We start from the raw sequence: 19,205 nt of genomic DNA, 5'->3' as shown, positions 1-19,205 counted from the left end.
GTGTTGAGTCCCCCTCTTGAGAATAATGCCCAGATGAGGCTGTGCCCAGGCTGACAGTAGCTCTGCCCATCCCTACCTTGGCTCTGACACTTTCCTGGATGGATTTTATTGCTGGGGCTCTGTAAGCAGCAGTTCCCTTGCCAGCAAGAGAGTAAAGAGACCCGAGCTTGCATCTTGCTGATCACCCTGTAACTCCTCCTGGGGATGATGGGATGCTCATCCTTCAAAGTGATGCCCATGAAAGGCACGTTTGTCACTCACAGCGAGGCCGCCCATTCAGAGGGCTGTGAGGGATTCCATTGTTCAGTTTTCAGTTTTAGCGGGTGGCACAGTTCCCAGGGTGATGTAATAGCGTTCTGCTTATCAGGTTCAGGGGGACAGTTTCAGGGAACAGTCCGATTCCCTGTAGGACAATGGGCCTGGCATGACGCTACCATATCAGATGCAGGGAAAACATGCTGGGCCCAACAGCCTCCCTCCCTCCCTTGGAGGTTCCCCTTCCTCTATTGTGCTTCCTGAAAGGGGTGGTCAGTTCCACTGGCTTGCTACCTGGCCCTTAACCATCTTTCTCAACACTGCCCTGATCTCTGCTCAAAATGACAGGGCTGTGGGCCTCCTTCCATGTAAACCTGCTCAGCGGTGCTGGTCCACAGGGAAATGATCATTTCCTTTACTTCTTCGTCCCTAAAGTACCCAGAGTCCCTGACCCAAGGCTGCTGTGTGTACAGACTCTTAGCAATGTGTTTTGGGTAACAGAGGGAAGGTGGAGAACAGTATGGAACAAGGTAACATTAAAAATGGAAAACCAGGCAACTATTTAAGAACAATATTATTCTTAAGTGTCTTGTCCATTTGCCACAGGACATTTTTTTCTGGCTTCCCCACCTTGTTAGGAGTCCTCTCTCTTTCCCTTTCTGCACTTCCTACATGACCCTGCAACACTCAATAAACTTTTCCTTTATTATACCTAGTGAGTTAGCTTTCATACCTCCCTTCTCCACCCAGACCAGTTCCTTGACCTGCTTTTGTGTGGCCAAAAGCTCTTAAGAAGGAACTTTGCTCATGGACAAGGCTTTCTGCACAGGCTTTACCTTGAGCTGTACAAAGAACCAGTGGGAACTTTGGAATTACATTTTTTTCCCCTTAATATGGAAAGGGTCAAGTTATCAGGGGGGAATCTTACCAGTTTGGGTGGGGGACAGGAGAATGATGGAAAAATACATTAATTTTCTTTTTCTTCCTATATCCAGCCTGCTATCTGGAAGAAGGCCCTAGGAATAAACTTATCCCGTGACTCTGTGTTACATGATGAGGTTGACTTTTGAAAATTCCTACTTAAGCTCAGGGCAGAGACAGGCCTTATTGAGAATGTTACCCACTCTAACCAATTCTGGAAATAAATTCTGCCCACACCCCCAGTGAACTTGGAAACAGGCTGCCCAAACTGAGCCTCTCAATGAGAACCCAGCCCAGGCGCCACTTGATGGCAGGCCACAAAGACTGTGGAGATAAGAAATGCGTGTTGTTTTAAGCCACTATGTTTGTGGTATTTTGTTATGCAGCAATACGTGACTAATACAAGCCACTACCTCATGGAGTTGTTAGAATTAAATGAATTAAAGCAGGTAAAGTCTTCAGAATACTGCCTGGCACCCAGTAAGCAGATGTTAGCTATTCAAATACTAAGGAGTTTTATAAATTTCCTTTCATAGTTCCTTAGTCAGCAACTTGGGTGCTACTATGTGCCCACATAATCTCCTTTTTTTAAACTCCTTACAGCCTAGTGGGAAAATAATTCATTAAAAATATTTATAACTATAAGGAGTATTCTGAAGGAAAAATCCAGAATGCTATGGGAGGATATAAAAGGACCTTGGACTCAGGCAGGGATTAATTGAGAAATGATGTTTAAGCAGCAAAATGAAGGCTGAGTAGCAGAAGGGATAAAGAGTGGGAGGAAGATGAGTCTAGATCAGCACTGGGGTTCAGAACTTTCTAGATGATGGAAGGGTCCTCTGTCAGTTCTGTCCAACCCAGTAGCCACTAGCCATATATAGTGATTGATGGCTTTCAATGTAGCCAGTGCAGCTGATAAATTGACTTGTAAATTTCATTTACTTTTAATTCAACTGCATTTAAATAGGTCCACATGTGGCTAGTGGCTACCATGTTGGAAGTGTAGGGAAAAGGGAAGAACATGTAAAAGGATTCCAAGGCTTGAAAAAAAAAATGTTTTATTTAAACAATTGGAAGAAGTCCTAAGCTGACCAGTACAGGTTTATAGTTCTGTAATTCAGTCAAACATCAATACTAGCGAATACTTGCACAGTGTTTATTCTGTGCCAGCACTGTTAGAAGCCTACGCAAACTTGTTTATACTGCATACGGCTCTCATTACCTGCATTACAAAGGTACCATGTGGTTCAGCTAACTTGCTTCTAGTGGAGTAGCTAGTGATTAACTGAGCGGGGCAGCCTGGGTCCAAAAGCTATAGCTTACAGCACAATACTGACTTTCATACACACTGAAAAGGATTGTAAGCTGTGTTTGGGAGCAGGGGATCCTTTTGTTCTCTGCTTAGGCCATTGTGCCTGTATATACTGTAGAAATGAAATACCTTCTGATGGAAAAGAAATGTGGTAAAGTAATAAAAAGCAATGTGAGTCTCTAATGAGCTCTTTTTGAGAACACATGTTGTTATGTGCAATTGTATTCTTTGGAAAATCTTTGGTATTCCTACTGTGTATGATGTCCTTACCAAAGCCTAGAGGGAGGACAGTTTTCCAACATGGAAGTTTACACCTCCTGTGTTTTGCTGTAACTTGATCGATCATTTAATAATTGTTTTCCACAAACCCGGGGAGTCAATGGCATAGGGCACAGTAATAATTTTTTGTTTTATACTACTCATAACAACAAAACTATCTCTGTGTAAAATCTTAAAACTTGAAGAACTGCATTTCTACTTGTAAAGGTAAACAACGGTTGCTTAGACCTGTTTAGGAGAAGTTTTCTCTGTATACATTGGTATGATGTACGTAAGACATCAGGGAGTATGAAAAGAATGGCTGTTTCTTTGTCATGCATTCTTATGAAACTCATAGCACTAAAATATCCCCTCTGGAGGGATGGTCTAGTGTCAGCATCGCTCGGGTGAAAAGGAGACAGGAGAAAAAAGGGCTCCCAAGCTGTTCTGAACATTTTAACCACATTGTGAACCCGGTGGATGTTTGGAGACTACACCACCAGAGGGAGTGGGATTACATTTTTAAACGTTTAATCCCATCACTAAACATACTCTACCGGTTGATTTAGGGCTACAGTTCAAGGTGATTTCAAACATGATTAAAAGCCAAAATTTGTTGAGGAAGAACAGATGCTCCAATTACCTTTGGCTTCATTTAATTGGATTCCTGAAAATAAGAAGTGCCTAGAAGAATTACTGTCAGGGTTTTAATATAAAAGGATTCAGCATTTGTCAATATTATCAAAATGCCAAGGAAGCGCTATAGCGGCTGGATATTTAGAGAAGCAGCTCAAATAGTAAAGGAACTTGTGGTTATAATTTGGCAATTACTTTTACCCACTACTGTTACGAACTCTATCACCTGACTTGTTAGTTGAAGTTTCCTTTCTCCTTGAATTTGTGATTTTAAACTTTGAAATTAATCGGAGCTTGTAAATGACAAAGACATATTGGTTCCAACCTCCTCAGGAGCTTCTTTAATCTCAGGCCGCCCCCATACCTGGAGGGAAGGGAGAGACCGAAAGGTGAGGCAAACCACTCCAGTTTAAAAGCAAGGGGATTTACTAAGGAGGCTTGTTTCCGTGGCTGCAAGATGGGTGGATCGCCACACCTGCCTGCCAAATCCTACAAGTCTATATAGAGGCCTTAACTGTGATCTCAACACCCCCTCACTATCTCAAGTCTAGGTGTTTGGAGCTGCTTCTAGGAGTGGGAAAGGCACGTGTGAGCCTTCCAGGCAAAAGGAGCACCAGGTCTCAAGGTGAGAAACAACCGGGAGTATCTGGTCAGCTTGGCTAAAGTGTAGGGTTGCAGGAAAATCTCAGCAAAAGCCAAGTTTGGAGAGTAAAGAGGGATGGTCTGATGTGTTTTGGAAATGTCCAGAGATGTGGAAGGCCAGTTGGAAGGGGATGAGACTAGAGGTGAGGAGCCGCATTCATCTGGATCAGAGATGGAGAGGCTTGGATCGTAGCAGTTAGCAGTGGGGGTCTGAGGAGAGGGGCTCTCGTCACTTATCACTTCTGCAGCCTGCCCACCATCCCAGAGGACACTGAGCACCGTCCATCTCTTGGAGCTCTGCCCTGAGGCCCGGGAGGACTTGGTTCTGGTCCAAGCTCGGTCCTCACACAGCCGCGTACCACTGGACACATCACTGAAATTCTGGACCTCAACGGCCTCCTTTGCAAAATGTCGAACACACTAGATGATCTCCGAAGCTTCTTTCAGGTCCTATCTTTGGTCTTCCCAGAGAATGGCATGGTTTCTTTATATCCATTTCAAACTGGATACAGTGATATATCCAGAATAAATTAATACCTCTGGGGTGGAGTAGATAATTGAGTAGAAACGAAACTTAAAAATCACGTAATCCGTGAGTTTTCATATTTCTTATTAGCTGTAGAGTATTTCGTTCAAATGAAATATTATGCAAAAACTCAATAAACAAAACAGATGGAAGCTGACAACCTTAGGCTGATGTGAAAGTAAGAGAAGGGAAGCCCACCTTGCTAGGTTGGTAGCTCTGGGGGCAGGAGGGGTGCGCCCAGGGATTAAGCTCGATTGTTCAGTCCCCGGGCAGAGTCAGGCTCAGAGTGGAGCGTTGAGTTGTCCAGCTCCAGTCAAGGAATGAGCCTGATCATGACCCCCATGATCACAGAGTTAGTGACAAAGATAGGATCTAAGTCTCTTGGCTTTTTTTTTTTTTTTTACTGTTGCATGATGAGGTAAGATCCTCAAACAGATACTTTCTTGAAAAGTGCAATGTCAAATATCTTGTAAAACTTTTTGCAATGTAAGATTTGGCAACAGCACTTTAACGTTTTTCTCATACTAAAGTCATGATAATGTTAGAAAGGCATGAGACGTTGGGGCTTCAGTTATGCATATATCCTTGTTTAGGAGTGAATTATGACTTGTTTTCTGAAGAAAACTTTGAGCTTGCCTGGATGGAGGTGGCAGAGATGGTATGTTCTTTAATGTAGGCATGTGTGCTGTTAATATTCATTACACATCCTCAAAAATATCTTTAAATTTGTTGCTTTTTTTTTTTTTAAGATTTTTATTTATTTACCTGAGAGAGAGTGAGAGAGAGCACAGAGGGAAAGGGAGAAGCAGACTCCCTGCTGGGTGCAGGGCTCCGAAGGGGCTCCACACGGGGCTTGATCCCCTGAAATCATGACCTGAGCTGAAGGCAGATGCTTTAACTGACTGAGCCACCCAGGTGCTCCTAAACTTGTTGCTTCTTGAAGAAGGTAAATGGATCTTCCTTTAAGTAGTAACACAGAATAATTGGCTCCGAGGACTTGCCTGTGATAATCAATATTAATTAATCAATCAACTAACTCTGCGAACATCAGTGAAACAGCCAGTCTGCACCTGACACTGTGCTAGGCGTTGGGAATGCAACGGTGAGCAAAGACAGAGCCAGGAGCTGCCCTTGTGGAGCTTCCGGTCCAGTGAGTGAGCTAGACAGGTAAAGATGGCTGTCTGGAAGGTGCATCTTCTAGCTTGAGACATGGAGGAGAAGCCCCAGACATGGAGGAGAAGCCCCAGACAAAGGCAAGGAGCAAAGGGTTGCAGGCGAGAGCTTTCCAGATAGAGGGAAGAGCACAGATCCAGAGGCGAGAGAGAGCATGACCTTTTCAGCAATGTCAAAGAGCTGGGACGAAGGGAACAGTCAGAGTTGAGGCTGGAGATGTGGAGGTGGAAGTCTGTATTCAGTGATGAGGGGTGTGGAATTCATGCGGAGTCCTTTGGGAGCCTTTGAGGTGTTTGAAAACAGAGCCTTGTTTCAGGGAAAGCAGCCTGGCTGTGGTTTGGAGAATGGATTAGAAGAGGACAGACTACCTACAGGATTTGGTGATATTAACCAGTTCCTCATTCGAGAGATTCAGGATTTACAGACACCTCCTGGAAGGACAGAGAGCCTGTGAGTCTCTCAACTTTAGTTTGGGGTTAGATGAAAGTTATAAGAGGGCACAGTGTTTGATGTGTATTATCAATTTGATTTTACTCCATAGTGCTTTCACACTGTGCCATTAGGCTGTATGTTCTTACATCTTCCTGTGGATGTTCTTCAGGCTCTTGTTTAGAACATTACATGGGATCCTTCTTAGGAACATCCTGGAGAACTTACTCTCAGGGTGCACACCAGTAATGATTTCCACTTTTCCTGACTTTGTTTTGAGCTCTGACCATGAGAAGTAGTTTTAGGGACCACAGGTTCCACTTAGATTGGTGTCTAGGAAGCTCCAAGCCAAATTACCGCTGCTTCTACCAAAATGCATTAGCCCTGGTGGCATTTATTAACCTCATTCTGGCTTCATTTTCGGGTTTCTATTTTTAATTTTACTTTCTTCCCAGTTCCTTACGTGCTTGTTATTATTGTATTAAATCTCAAAATGTAGTATCTTTACAAGCCACTTCAATTCCTTTTTGGAACGAGACTGACTATAAATAATTATAATAACATGAAGAAAACTTCTTACATCTTTGCGCCACAGAACAGTTAGAAAGTTAATATTGCGGGGCGCCGGGTGGCTCAGTAGGTTAAGCGTCCGTCTCTTGATTTTGGCTCAGGCCATGATCTCTGGGTCATGAGATGAAGCCCCACCTGAGGCTCCTTGGTCAGTGGGGAGTCTGCTTGAGATTCTCTCTCCCCTCCCTCTGCCCCTCCCGCTGTGTGCACGCATTCTCTCTCTCTCTCAAATAAATAAATAAATAAATAAATATTTTTTTAAAAAAGAAAGTTAATATTATATATATACTTTTTTTTTTAAAAAATATTTTTTATTTATTTGACAGAGAGAGACACAGCGAGATAGGGAACACAAGCAGGGGGAATGGGAAAGGGAGAAGCAGGCTTCCCTCAGAGCAGGGAGCCCAATGCGGGTCTCGATCACAGGACCCTGGGACCATGACCTGAGCTGAAGGCAGACGCTTAACGACTGAGTCACCCAGGCGCCCCTATACTTTTTTTAAAAGGAGGCTCCATGCCCAGTGTGGAGCCCAACTTGAGGCTTGAACTCATGACCCTGAGATCAAGATCTGAACTGAGACCAAGAGTTGGATGCTCAACCGATTGAGCCACCCAGGTGCCCTGCATATATACTTTTAAGTATTTAATTGTGAGTTGAAAATTTAGATTCAAGTTTTTGAAAGTCTAAGGGTTTCTCTTGACTTATAAAGCAAAAACATGCATTTCTCCATCTTCTTTCCTCTGGATTATAATTTGAATATCACCAACTTCTTCCTTCTGATTTAAGCTGAATAGTAGCATTTCTGTTTTTGTAAGGAGTCACTTATCTTCACCAGTACTTCTATAATTTTTCATATGGGAGAATTTCTGAGTATTTGCAAAGATTCATTTAAAAATATAAATGTGGTTATATCGGGTTAGTCTTTTTCTGAGTACAGAAATAACTCTCTCTCTCCTTTCCTTCAACAGTCAGGCTCTGTATTACATGCAGAAATATGGATTTAAAAGATTTATTCATGTCCCAAAGAAACCAGGAATCTAGTGGGGGAGGGAAGTTAATCCGATCTTTGCTATATAGTGGGATAAAGGCCTCTACAGGGGTAAGCACAGTGAATGCTTTAACTTTTCAGGTCCCCACTTTCTGCCTTGGTTGTAGGAAGAGCGCTGCTGTGTCAAACTCCCTGTGTTTCTCTGTCCTGTGTCTGACTGTACCACCATTATGCCGACCCAGCCTATGTGGGTGTCCGACTTCTGGCTCCCCATTTTTAGGTCAGAAGGCTTGGCGTTACATGCCATGCAGAAGGCTGCAGTTCCTATTCAGACAAAATCTTATCATCGCAGGTAAACTTTAATTCCAGATTTTGCTTAATGAAGTCAATTCCGCATTGCTTTGTTAACGATGAGTGGAAGATTGCTTTGCTGATCTGATCTGGAATCAAGGAATTCTATTAAAGGACACATTCTGCAGAAAGGACATTCTCATCAAGTCTCTGATCAATATGCTTTGCAACACTGGCATTGATTTACATTGGTGGATGTAGTAGAATCCAAAAATGGCCACACTTGTTTTTTGCCGCAATCCCATCCAGAGGCAAAATCAGTTTCTCCACCTCTTGAATCTGGGCTAGCCTTATAACTTGCTTTGGCCCACAGAATATGGCAGAAGCAATATTGTGCAAGTTCTCAGTCGGGGCCTCTAGAGGCCGTGCAAACTTGACTCTTGCTCCTGGGACTTTACTGCTATCTTGAGCAAGCCTGGATTAGCCTGTTGGATGATGAGATACGTGGCCCGCTCATGCCTGTCTCCCCATTGACTAGACATGTGCGAGAGGCCATCCTACGCTATTCAGTCTGTGGCTGACCCACCTGCTGACCACAGATGCATAAGTGAGCCCAGCTGAGATCAGAGAAGCCTGGACAGATCAGTAGAAATACCCAGCTGACCAATGGGTGGTGAGAAGTAATAAGTTGTTGTTATTTTAAGCCACTAAGGTTTGGGGTTATTTGGTGGGCAGTAAAAGCTAAATAGTAGGAGTGCAATTTTGGCATTACTGCGGTGGCATGCATGTGCGAGTGGTCTGTAGAAGCAGAGTAGAAGGAAGGAAGGGTGTTAAAGGGAAAGGAAGACGAGTAACCTGCCCTCAACACCTTCTGTATGCTCAGCTGATGACTTTTTTTAACCTAAATCAATGAAGAAACAAGTAAACAAGCCTTCTGAACATTGTAGTAGATTACACATAAAGGAGATTCAAACCTCCTAATTAATTATGATCCCCAAAAGGTTTGTCAAAATGAACCCATGTTATTTATGGCAGTGAATTTTAAAAATATCAACTCCCTAATAAGATAATATATAATCCTATTCATATCTAAAGACAACACAAACCATTTATCTAACCCCACCCCTAGGACCCCAAAGAGAAGGGGTAATATTCTAATTTGACTGGACGGCAAATTGTGTAAGAAACCAGGTACTGATCATACCAGAAACATAATTCACAGAAGACTCTGGAAAATAGACATCTTAGGTTTCAGTTTCATTTAATAGCCCTTGATGGGCATTCCTCTGTCTGCTGAGTCCAGGGTTTAACTAGGGGAAGATAGAAGGAAGAGGAGGACGAGTGTATGATCTGATTGGAAGGGTGAGGTGAGGGCGGGGACGGTGGGCACTGTCATAAAGTCATACAGGAGAAGGTGGCATTGTGCCGTGTCAAGGAAAGATGATGCACTGAGAATGAGGGCTGTCGCCAACTCACTGGGAGGCTTTGGACCATTGGCCTAGGCTCTCTAGCTTTAGTTTCCTCATTTATAAACTTGGCACTGGTTAAGTTGTTCCATTTCTGGTCTTGAAACAAGTCAACCTTTCCTGAGGGAGTGTGTGGGCCTTGCCCTTTCTTCCAGAAAGATCCTAACGAAAGATTTTCTTGATTACAATATATTTTTCAGTTCTGAACATGTTTTGATTGTCTGGTGTGTGCCAGGCACTCTGAGAAGCTCTGGCCACACTGTGATGAACAAAATGGCATCCTTGCCTTTGAGGAACTGAAGTGTGGAGTGTGGGAAAGACCACACGGTGTGGGAAAAGCTCTGGTGGGGCAAATGCCTGGGCCCTCCAGGAAGGGAAGTGCTCAGAGCAGGCTTCCCAGAGGAGAAACATCTTTGGAAACAGCTGAAGGAGGAGCAGCACTGGTCAGATGAGGAAGCATTTGTAAGTACCATCCAAGCATAGATGGTCTTACTCCATGGAACCAAGTGATTGTAACGCGTCACTTAAGCCCAGATAACTGTGTGCCCACAGTACTTTGTTAGCTTAAAAATCTGAAGAGTTTAGGACTGCTTTGAGGTGGTACAAACTTTTCATGTACTCGTTGTCATGGAGCCCTGTTTTATTATTTATGAGAACATGAAGAGCCAGAAGAATTAGAGACCTTTAGTCGGACTTCATCACATTCACCAGAAAGGAGATAATTGTGATTACTGAGGAGATTAATGTGGAGGCAGGTGGCACTCTCCTGCACAGTGCATGTAGCAAACACTGCAGAATAGAGCTAGAGCGGGTTTTAGGGTTGGTTGTGTGTGTGTGGGGGGGGGGGTGTGGGTGTGGGTGTGTGTATGTGTATTTATTTTAAGAGCAGGAAAGCCATCTATTAGAAAGTTAGGAAATGAGAAAATACTCTTTTTTTTTTTTTAAAGATTTTATTTATTCTTTTGACAGAGAGAGAGAGAGCGCACAAGCAGGGGGAACGGCAGGCGGAGGGAGAAGCAGACTCCCTGCCGAGCAGGGAGCCCGACGCAGAACTCGATCCCAGGACCCTGGGATCATGACCTGAGCCAAAGGCAGACACTTAACTGACTGAGCCACCAGGCGTCCTGAGAAAATACTCTTAGTTCTATTACTCTAACAGTCATTTTTTGAATTTTGAATATCTTAATATTTTTCCTAACAGTATATAAGCATGTTACTGAGCTGACCATCCTTTGGCATCAAGACTGACTGACCTGACTGCTCTATCTTGTGGGCGCGAGGCTGCAGAAGTCCCCACCTCTCTGTGCAGCCCATATGGAGCAGAATGGAGAATCCCGTCACCCAGCTCGTGCTCCCTCTATCACACGTCTGCCCCGCGTTGCATATGTTCCCTGCACTTGCAGGAGGCACGTGGATTTGCTCCAGGTGGATGCACTTTCATGTCTCAGCATCAACAGGGAAGCCCTGGGGCAGGAGGTGGGGAGCTGCCGGGCTGCGTCCGTGTGAAGTTGATGGGAATCCACAGAGAGCTGGCCACTGCAAAGGTGAAGCAAGAGCAGATGAATTAAAGCATGAAAGGTATTTGCTACAACCTTTTAGTTTTTCTCTTGAGAGGTGTACTCTTTCTGGTAATCGAGGGGCTCCTCTGACATCAGCCTGGTAGCCGGAAAAATAAAAGGCAAATGTCCACTTCAGGACTGATGGTCTGCCTTATCTTGGTGTATTCGAGGAGCAAGTTTATTGTTGGCTATCACTGCCACTGAAAATACGGATGAAATAAAACCTTGTGAACATATTGCTTGCAAACGAATAGTTTGGAAGCCAAAGGCAAAGTCATTCCTGAGATTGCTTTCGGCAATAGTTACTCAAGATAGGGATGTATTGAATATATAGATATTCTGGACTCTCTTTGCCTTGTTGATAACATTCTAATGAGTTTTAAATGTTCTGTTCTCTGATTTCCCATACCATTCATACTGCTTCTTTCCTACTCTTTTGTCTTCACTATTGTTTATTGATAATTGTTTCAGAAACTGGTGAACATATAAACATGCACAGTATGCCCTTGGAAAACAAAGGATGAAGAAAAGATTTGAAAATGAAGTACAGTGTTTTGAGAAGGAACTCAAACTTTTTTTATTTTAATTTTTTAGTAACTTGACTTTTATGGGTCAAAGTCATCTTGAATGTTTATGGTCACCATGCCAGAGGAAAGAGAGAGCTGGGTGATTTGTACCAGCTCGCTCCATTCACTAGAATCAGCCACGGGGCCCCCGTACAACCACAAGGGGGCAGAAAGCCAATGCTGTGGTAGGCCTAAAATAAAGGCGAACCAGGGATATTTGACAAATAGTGCCAACGACTCCCACAGCAGGTCTGACATTTTTAGCAGGTAATGTTACAGAAAGCCTTGTGAGATAAATAATATGCAGTATGTTTGAGGCAGTGGCATGCCTGGCGTTTTTAGATGTTGAAATTAAAGTCTTATTTGTAAAATGACTGTGTAGCAGGTTTGAACGTATAACCAGCAACGCATCTATTTAAAAAGGTTAAGTAAATCTTTGGGTGCCTGGGTGGCTCAGTCGGTTAAACGTCTGCTTTCAGCTCAGGTCATGATCCCGGAGTCCTAGGATCGAGTCCCGTGGGGAGCCTGCTTCTCCCTCTGACCCTGTGTCCCCTCTCATTCTCTCTCTCAAATAAATAATTTTTTTTTTAAAAAGGTTAAGTAAATCTTTATTAGCCAATAAGAATAGTGGAAGATGCAGTCTCCGTGTTATTGGGGCTTCCCTGCTGCAGGGTTATGCAGTCGGGGCGATCTTTGGCTAAGCTCAAGCATCAGGGAGACACGCTTGTCTTCAGTCCTCTCGTCTCTGCTGAGATGTACACTGGCCAAGCCCACATTCCACAGCTCTGGGGCTGGCAGCTCTGCTGCCCTTGGTCTAAGCTTGGAGGCACCAGAATCTCTACAGAGGCTGGGAAGACCAGGGCTAAAGGCCCAGCCTTCTCTCAGGGCACCACCCTGTGATCTCTCTGGGGCCATTCCGCTTCCCTGGGGCACGACCATCAAGCAGAACCAGAGTCCCTCCCATGCCTGGGACCACCAACCTTTGTGCCATTATCAGCCCTAAGCATATATTCTCTGGGTCCTCCTGCCTTCTCAAAGGACAGGAAGAACTGCTGACCCAGAGCATCTACATTTTCTGCAAAGCACTCAAATTATGCAGCCCACCTATTCCATTGGTCTGCCAATGTGATGCCAAGATCTGCCTCACGTGATAGTTGTCATGGTTGAAGGGATTCAAGGAGACTCCTAACAGCAACTGATACAGATACTCCTAATAATGTGAATGAAATGTTCAAGTGAATTAACTTTAGTAATAGATAATGGACAGGGCAAGGTAGGGTTAGGAGAAGGACATTGATATTTATTTTGCACCTACTATGTACCATACCTTGGTAAGATTTTTTTTTTTTTAAGTTTTTCTTTCTTCTCTCTTTCTTTCTTCCTTTCCTTCTTTCTTTCTCTTCCTTCCTTCCTTCCTCTCTCTCTTTCCTTACTTACTCATTTATTTAGAGAGAGTATGAGCAGGGAGGAGCAGAGGGAGAGGGAGAGAATCTTAAGCAGGTTCCACACCCAGTGGGGAGCTAGACTCGGGGCTCAAGACAATGATCCTGAGATCATGACCTGAGCTGAAATCAAGAGTCGGAAGCTTAACCGACTGAGTCACCCGTGCGCCCCCTTGGTAAGATATTTTCATATGTTATCTCACTTACCCTTTACAGCAACACTATTAAGTAGAGAGTTTGGGCCCATTTTATGGATGAGAAAACTGAAGCTCAAAGTGTTCTACGTGTCCATAAAACAAAATAATAATGGTAGCTATCATTTATGATGCTTTTCTATGCCAACCACTGTTATAAGGTCTTTATGAATATAAAATCATTTAATCTTCACAATAAGTCCACGAGGTAGATACGATTAAAAAACAAAATTCAACCAAGTAAATTTTAAAGACCTAATTGGTTCTATTAAGCAGCATCTAGCATGTAGAAGGGAGCTCCCAAGAGTTCTACAAAATGGGAAGGTTTTTATAGGAAGGAGAGTAAGGCACGAAGTTATTAGCAAAGGAAAAGAAAGCATTGTTTCAGGCAAGGTCACCTTCCCTTGGGGTAAGGGCAGGGAGTCTCATTAGGTGGCTTACCTCATCTTCCTTTCGGGGATGGAGGGGACCCATGTGACAGAATCCTCATTGATGTTGATCAGAAAATTCCTGACTGAAGAAGAGTTAAGACTACATTTCTGGGAGAAGTTGAAACTGCAGTTCGGTTAGGTATTAAGTCCAGATCTGGTGACTTAGCTTAAGTGACACCATTTTGGGCCTGTCGTTTTCTTTTTAACAGCACGATAGTCCTATTTTGCAGATGAGAAAATTGAGTCATAGAGTTTAAGAGACTCGCTCAAAGTCACACAGCTAGAAAATGGTGAGACCAGATTTGACGCCTGGCAGTCTGGATTCAAAGTCCATGCTCTAAACCGCTGTACTATACGGCTGAGGGATGAGGTAAGAAAAAAGAGGGAGTGATACACACACGTCATATATTCTAAAATTTGAGTGTATTTGTTGAAATTACTTCAAACTATCTCCAAAGGATTTCAGTGCATTTCCAAGGAATTAAGCTTCAGAAATAGTCCTGTGATGGAACCTAGTACCAGAGGTCAATGAAGAGTGGACTCTGCCCTGATTTCTTAGACAGATACTGAGTGGTTAAATGCTCAAAACAGCTATCCTGAAAATGGAATATGAAGACTACATTTTTTTCTTTCCAGATGCTAGTGCTTATCACCTGGTTGGCTAGATGCCAGATGCTTTTAAACACAAACACTGTGCAAACTACCTGGGGTCAAATCTGTAAATAGTGCTGATGATTATACAAGGCAACATTGGCCCTTGGGTATTAAAACTTAAACCATTCTTGGCTCTCCAAACAGCTAAGTTACTCTTAGCTCAAGGAGGTGGGTACACTATAGTAGATTCCCTTCTTTCAGCATCCTTTATTGGTAATTCCGAATAGGTGGTCAAAAGATGAAGTGACTTGTTCCTGCCATGGGAAGAGGACTAAAACCCAGATTTTCTGGCCTCCAGCTTCTAATCATAGTAAAGAAGACTAGATTCCATGGATTTTATTTTACTAACTCTTCCAAAGTTTAAAGGATGATGTAGTATTTTAAAATGATTTTATGACAGAATATATCTTAGAATAGAATTTATGTTCAGTGATCATAGTTTTTAATGTTATTACTTGGTATACTTATTTTAGCATTAGACACAAAGTTATAAGTGACTATCACATAAACTATTTTACAAATGATATGGCTTTTTTTTTTTTTTTTTTTTACAACACAAATGGTCAAGTTTTATATACTCAATTAGTATAAATACCTAATGTGACTCGGTCAGATGATCAAAATAAATATGGTCCAGATATTAAAACTCACTTGGAATCACAGACAGATGCCCTGTGCTACTGCATTAAAAATATTCCTGCACACAAACCAAATTTTTCTAAATTGAGTTATGGTCTACCCGGAAAACTGATTTACTACTTAATTTAATAGGGAAATTGGCTATGTAAACTGGCTACTATGAGGAACCATTTTTTGAATCAAACAATTACCTTTAGTCTTTGGCTTAATTGTACCTTTCCGATTTTTTTCAGAATAGATTTGGGGCACACTGATATTTCACATTTTGTAAATTTGAATTTTTGTATTGGGGTTTATGAAAACTGGTAGGCTGAGCAGGCAAACATATAAAAATGTTTTTAAGAATTCTCTTCCCTTCAAAATAATCTCTATAAAATTTTAACGATCTGCAAAGTGGCATTTGAAAGGCTAAAAAACTGTTATCATGTGCAACAAAGAGTGCTTATCAGTAGCAGAAATTTACTTTTCATTGTTGATCAATCTATAATTGTAAAATTTCAGCTCCATTAAAAAAAAAAAGTGTGTCCAAGTTGGTGGCATGTGTTTGCATTTACTGTTTTAGTTACCCTATTACAGATGATTACAGAGGCATTTGTAAATGTTCTGCTATTTAAAAAATTAATTTCCAGGTCAGTCTGAGATTTTAAAAATAATTTCTTTTAGGAAACAGACTCTTGTGGGTATAATGTTTACATTATTTAAATTTATGCTGAATTTGCTGTTTGTACGAATGATGAGATTCAGTTAAGTATAATTCTAACCACTACTCTGGAAATTTCTGGAAACAAAGCAAAACTAGGAAGAAGGCACCAACTTAAATGATAAGTGTAATTTAGAACTTAAATACATTATGGTAAAATAAGTTATAAGCATTAATAGGACAAAAACACTTGTTCTTAAAGTCTGTGCATATTCATATTACATTAAAAGGCTTTTGCTTGAGTAGTTTCTTTGAATCATTTATATATTAATATGCTATGGACTGATGTTATTAAACACATATGATATAATACAGGCAAATTCATTTTATAGAAACTTTAAAGGAATGTCTTAAAGTAATGTGATCAACCCATTTTACCATGTACAATGCATGCATTTTAATGTTTGCCACAGAAAGAAAAAGAAAAAGAATAAAAGTAACAAAAGTGTGCTGAAGATCACTTTCCAGGTGGGGGTGGGCAGCAGAGTGTAAGGCATAGTCCTTCCATTTTTGCTTTAAATGTTTGGCTCCTCACCACTGCACCAGAGTTGCTTTTTCCTTTAAGTTCATTTTGACCTTTTAGTTCCTTCCATCCTTCCATGTTTCCATGCCCAGAAAGCAGGTGTGGGAGGAAATTGGTTTCTTTATGAACCCTCCTCCCAGCCATAATCACTTCAGATACACTCCACTCGCAGGATTCTGTGCTAGGCTTTGTGTCTGGATGAAAACCCTTAACACATTGTGAAATTTAATACTGCATTTTCATATGCTTAAATCTCATTCATCTTTTAAAAAGTTTGCAACATTTCTTCCCTCTTAAAGACGCAAGTACAATGTGGAAAATGCTTGAAGGCAGAATGCTGTGTGATAGGTTCTTTGGAGGTTTCTGAGGGGGCTCTGAAGTCAATTTGCCAACGCCCCCCCCCCCCACCTAAGTTTTAGAAATGTGAAATCTGGCAGGGACATCTTCAACTGGGTCTGGGGTTAAGGTGGACCTATTGACCTCTAAGCTGATGAACTGACCCCCGACCCCCATCCTCCCATCCCCCCACACTCTAGTTTCTGAGATGAAATTTTGAAAATTATTTTTCAGGAGGCTGTGACTACAAACTACGAATGGAAGAATCATCCCCGAGGCTCACTGATTGTAACCCGGTGAGTATCTTGGCAAAACAGAAGAGTCACACCTGAGGGGAGGGTGTTCACTCTGAACACAGAGCTTCAGGGACTTTCTAGACTCAGGTGGAAAGTCTCTAGACTGTAGCTAAAACTTTCATCCGTCCAGATATTGACAGTTTGAAGGGCTTCCCCCCTGATGTTTTTGGCAATAAAGGAGAAAATCATTTCTCCTAAGGGCATTTGAAATTGGCAAAACAAACATGCTGTGCTGCAGCTGAGTCTCCCAAACCTTTGATGTTTTCGCAGGGGGCTGAGGGTCGGGACCCGGGCCTGTCAGACTCCAGAGCTTCATCTTTTAAAGTCTTTGTGTCCACAATACCTCGATACTCACTGCACGTACCACCTGCTGAGGCCTCATTTTTTTTTTTTTTTTTTCTTTTCATTTCTTAAGAAAAGACTCCCTGTCGTCTAGGCAAGTTTCGGGAACTGATTAACTCCTAGGAACGCTTGCATGTCTGCTGGCCCCAGGTGGTGTAAACGCCAAGCGTGGACCAAGACCCCGCGGCGCCCCCGATGTATCATCTCCCCGAGTGACAGTGTGCACCTCTCACATTAACACTTGGTTCCGCTTGGGTCTCTTCCATCTCCACCCCTCCTCCCCGAGCCCCTGCCACCATCTCACCTCGTCTCCTCCCACGCCCCTGGACCGAGCATCCCTTCTGGCAGGTGGGGCTGGGGGGGAATGTCAAGTCCTCTGGGAAGGGGCGCAGAAGGGTTGACAAGGAGAGTCTGCGGCCAGGTGGGGCGCCCACACCCGCCCCGGCCGCGGTGGGCGTCGGAGGTGAGGGGGCGCTGTTCGGGCAGCGGCGCGCCGGGCGGCGGGCGGGAGAGCTGCCAGGCTGACGGAGAGGCGGCCCGAGTGGGGGCCGCTCCGCCGCCGCCGCCGCCGCCGCCGCTGTGATGCGGAGCCGGTGCTGCGCCGGGCGGTGGAGTCAGAGCCCGGGCGCGGGAGCACGAGCTGCAGCATCAGCACTGGCGGCGGCGGCGGCAACACCTGCACCAGCTCCCGGGCCCCGCGCTGCGCTCTCCGCCCCGCCGCGCCCGGGGCCGCCGCCCCGCGCTCTCTATGGATGTCAAGGCGGCCCCCAACGGGGTGGCTACCATCGAGGACCGCATCCTGCGGATCACTGGCTACTATGGCTATTATCCGGGTTACTCCAGCCAGAAAAGTAAGACGCCGCGGGGCTGCCTTGCTCCTGGGCGCCGGAGCGGGTGGGAGGCGGGAGGGCGCGCCGTCCGGACACCTGCAGCCCTGCCTGTGCCGCTAACGCTACCCTCCCGGCGGTGGGGCCGCTGGGGCGAAAAGTATGTCCGTTGTCCTCGGTGCTGAACCACGAAACAGAACGGGGGCCGAGCCATTTGCGCCCAGGAGTTTGTTAACAGGCGCAGCCTCGGGGTGGGCAGCGCGGGGCGGGGGACCCGGTGAGCGTTCCGACCGCCGTCGGCCGGCTCACCTCTGGCTTATCTACGACCGGGGGAGGCTGCCGGGGCTGTTTACTTAGCGGAAAGTCAGCCCTAGGTGCTGCACTCCACCCTCCAGCCCCCACCCCCACCCCAAGCCCCTGCGGGGTGCCCGGCCGCGGGCCGGGGGCGCGGGGGTGGGGCCGGCCCGGGGGCGGCCGAGCCAGACGTGGGTCCCGGCGCAGGCCGCCTGGGCTTGTTCACTCGGGCTGTCGAGACGTTGCCAGCGCGGGAATTACTCCTGCTAAAATAAAATGTCTTTGCGAGGTCCTCCGCCCTGGGCCGAGAAAGAACTGCTCAGGTCCTCAGAGACCCGTGCCTACGACTGGGGTTGGGGCAGGTGGAAGGGGGAGACGCGACAGGGCCAGGCGCCCGCGCTGCCAGCCGCACGTCGCGTCTACTTCTGAGCCCGAGGAGGCTTCTCCGTTCCGCACCGGCTTTCTCCCGGCCAAGCGAGGGCGGGTGGCGCGGATGCTTTCACGTTTCTGGAGCAGTTTCGGGGGGAGGGCGGTGAGGCGCGCTCTACTCTGTCCCCCTCCCCCAACACACAAACCCACTGGCTCTCTTTGCTGGAATTAGTTCAGCCAGCGACCGGAGCGAAGCTCGTTTTTCTCCGTATTGGGGGACGAGTTGCGGCTTAATTCCCAGGCAGGTGGGATTTCGCTTTTCCTGTATCAGTGCATTTCTGTCGCAATAGATGGAGCTTAATTGATATTTTTTGCTGTTATTTTTAACCGGAAACCTTGCAAGAGCCTAGATGCGTTTCTTGATTGGTATTTTTCTGTGACATTTTGGGGTCCGAGCAATGTTACAGTTTCTCTGAAGCAGACAAACCCTGACACGTAGACGAGAAAACACTTTTTTTTTTTCCCATGGAACTTTCTCCCCCACTATGCTCCATCTCTATTTAAT

At 44.6% G+C, this 19,205-nt stretch overlaps 1 long non-coding RNA gene across 1 annotated transcript in view; it reads left to right on the top strand.

Moving 5' to 3' along the window:
* The first annotated feature begins 9,659 nt into the window (after window positions 1-9,659).
* The window catches only part of LOC135361622 (uncharacterized), a 37,242-nt gene continuing 27,696 nt past the window's right edge, over window positions 9,660-19,205 (top strand). Inside the window, exons 1-6 of the long non-coding RNA XR_010405199.1 lie at window positions 9,660-9,930; window positions 10,438-11,046; window positions 11,622-11,860; window positions 13,870-14,030; window positions 16,747-16,808; window positions 17,224-17,498. This is a non-coding gene — a long non-coding RNA (uncharacterized LOC135361622). The remainder of the gene's footprint in view (window positions 9,931-10,437; window positions 11,047-11,621; window positions 11,861-13,869; window positions 14,031-16,746; window positions 16,809-17,223; window positions 17,499-19,205) is intronic.

This window comes from Mirounga angustirostris, unplaced genomic scaffold (assembly GCF_029215605.1).
Source record: "Mirounga angustirostris isolate CCGP_5_RB_7025 unplaced genomic scaffold, mMirAng1.0.hap1 SCAF_9, whole genome shotgun sequence".
NCBI classification, from domain to species: domain Eukaryota; kingdom Metazoa; phylum Chordata; class Mammalia; order Carnivora; family Phocidae; genus Mirounga; species Mirounga angustirostris.
This window is presented reverse-complemented; position numbering and strand designations above follow the sequence as displayed.